A 2,749-nucleotide genomic window follows, 5' to 3' on the forward strand; every position below is an offset into this window, starting at 1 on the left:
ATTAACGTGAAGGGCTGCAGTGGGTGATTGGGTCAGTATATCTAAGGAACATCTGGACAGAAACAGGGTAGAGAGAGAACTCAGAAAAAGTAATTTTCTTCTGGTCTCCAAGGAGTATGCTTTCTGAATATAGAAAGGGAAGAAGTCTTCTGCACTTCTTGTGAAAGTCTCCTTCTACCGCAGTTTACAGGAAGCAGTGGGAGATGAGTGCTGTATCACAGCAGTATGCTCACGTGGTTTCTAAGATGAGAACGATTCTCACATGGAGATACAGGCAGAAGAATGTTGGAGGGCACGCTTAGGGTTAGCTGGAATGCATCTGAGAAGTTTGCTAGAAGTATGACTACTAGAAAGTTGAAAGGAAAGCCACCCATGGTTTTGTAAATCTCCAGAGAGCTTCTTTCCTATATTAACATCGTATTGGGTTGATTAGCAACTAAAGATAAATAATTACATCTGCAACAAAACTTACTCCTTAGTGTTTTCTTCATGGCAACTTTTACCTCCTTGTTTCTCAGGCTGTAGGTTAGAGGGTTCGGCATGAAGATCACCGTGGTATTGGAACACAGAGGCCACATTCTCCTATGCCAGGAAACTGGTTGTGGAGGGTTTTAAGTAAATAAATGCAGACTATCTGTGGAACACCACCATAGCTGTAAGGTGGAAGTTGCAGTGGCTGAAGACTTTGGACCTGCCCTCAGTGGTGTTGATGTGGAGGATGCTGGAGAAAACAAAGGTGTGAGAAACAAGAACTATGAAGCTCATGATTCTGGGGTTCAATCTAGCCAAAAAGAAGACTGCCATCTCAACATCATAGGTGCTAGATCAGGAGAGCTTCATGAGAGGGAAGATGTCACAGAAGTAGTGACTGGTGAGGAGCTCACAATAGGGCAGTTTTCACATAAGGCCAGTCTCTATTGTGGAGCCAACGAGTCCCATGGTATAGACCACAGCCACGAGCAGGGAGCAGGTGGCATGAGAAATGATGATGTCGCAAAGTAAAGGGCAGCAGATGGCAATGTAGTGGTCACAGGCTTTCGTCATCAGCATGTAACACTCAGCAATGACAAAATCCAGGAAAAAGTAGAACTGTGACATGTACCCTGCGTAGGAGATAATGTTCTACTTTGACACAAAGTTCGCCAGCATCTTAGGGCTAGTAAAGGAGGAGTAGCAGAGATCTAAGAGTGACAGATTGCTGAGGAAGCAGTACATGGGATGTGAAGCTGAGAGTTCAGACAAGTCAGAGTGACCGTGGCCGGGTTCCCCACCATGGTGACCATGTAGCTATCGAGGAAGAGGAGGAAGTGAAAGAGCTGGAGGTCTGGCTGCTTCATTAATCCCCTGAGAATGAACTCTGTCACTGTAGAATGGCTTTTGGCAGTCATTCTCCTCTAGGTAGGATGCTTGTAGGAATGGAAAAGAAGAACCCTGCGAAAGGTCATACCTACATTTGCCTGTTGAAGCCAGGCAGGGGCATCTGCCCTTGCTTGAGCAATCCTAGGCTCATTCCTGTTTCTTCTCCTTTCAATTGAACCAAACAGAGTCTTCTCGATTTCAGAAACCAAGAATGTGAGAGGAAAAAGGCCAAGACCTGAAGCTTTAACCACTGACAACAATGACAATGACCTTAGTTGCCCTTTGGAACCACTTGAGGAACTTTAGACATTACTGTTGCCAAGGTGCATCTCAAAATTTCTGATTTGATAGGTTTGTAGTATGGCCTGAGAATCAAGATTTATAAAGAGCTCCATTCAGGTGATTCTACTGTGCAGCCTCTATTGATAACTTTTGGGCTACAATTTTATCAGATAGTATAAGAGGTGAAAACCAGCCTATTTCATTAGTTGAGTTTGCTGATGTAACTTACTTCAGAAACTTATTCTCGTTTCATCTGGGCAATCTCCAAATGCATGCCAGGATATAAAAAAATATGGCTCTGGCCCAGCACCGTGGCTCGCGCCTGTAATCCCAGCACTTTGGGAGGCCGAGGCAGGCAGTTCACGAGGTCAAGAGATCGAGACCATGGTGAAACCCCACTTCTACTAAAAAATGCAAAAATTAGCTGGGCGTGGTGGTGCGCGCCTGTGGTCCCAGCTACTTGGGAGGCTGAGGAAGGAGAATTGCTTGAAACCAGGAGGTGGAGGTTGCAGTGAGCTGAGATCCCGCCACTGCACTCCAGCCTGGCGCCTGGCAACAGAGCAAGACTCTGTCTCAAAAATATGTATATCTATATCTATATCTATCTATCTATGTCTATCTTTATCTATATATCTATATGGCTCCAGGCCAGGTGCAGTGGCTCACGCCTGTAATCCCAGCACTTTGGGAGGTTGACGCTGGCGGATCATGAGGTCAAGAGATTGAGACCATCCTGGTCCACATGGTGAAACCCCGTTTCTACTAAAAATACAAAAATTAGCTGGGTTTGGTAGTATGTGCTTGTAGTCTCAGTTACTTGGGAGGCTGAGGCGGGAGATTCGCTTGAACTTGGGAGGTGGAGGTTGCAGTGAGCCGAGATCATGTCAGTGCACTCCAGCCTGGTGACAGAATGAGACTGTGTCTCAAAAAAAAAGTATATGGCTCCATAATCCCAAATTCAGGTAGTGGTAGTGTGGTATGGTTGATAGAAGCTGGTATTTATGTTTAAATGATTAGCCCTTGAATCTCAGCTTTTAACGTTTACAGAGTAACAAGTCAATTTCCTTATTTGTAAAATAAAGAGAAATCATAAATTTAAGGTAGTTTT

General features: G+C 44.7%; 1 pseudogene; it reads right to left on the reverse strand.

Annotated features, from left to right (window-relative positions):
* Positions 1-390: 390 nt before the first annotated feature.
* On the reverse strand, positions 391-1,397 carry LOC108308778 (annotated as a pseudogene).
* Positions 1,398-2,749: the final 1,352 nt, after the last annotated feature.

This window comes from Cebus imitator, unplaced genomic scaffold, assembly GCF_001604975.1.
Source record: "Cebus imitator isolate Cc_AM_T3 unplaced genomic scaffold, Cebus_imitator-1.0 Scaffold0, whole genome shotgun sequence".
NCBI lineage: Eukaryota > Metazoa > Chordata > Mammalia > Primates > Cebidae > Cebus > Cebus imitator.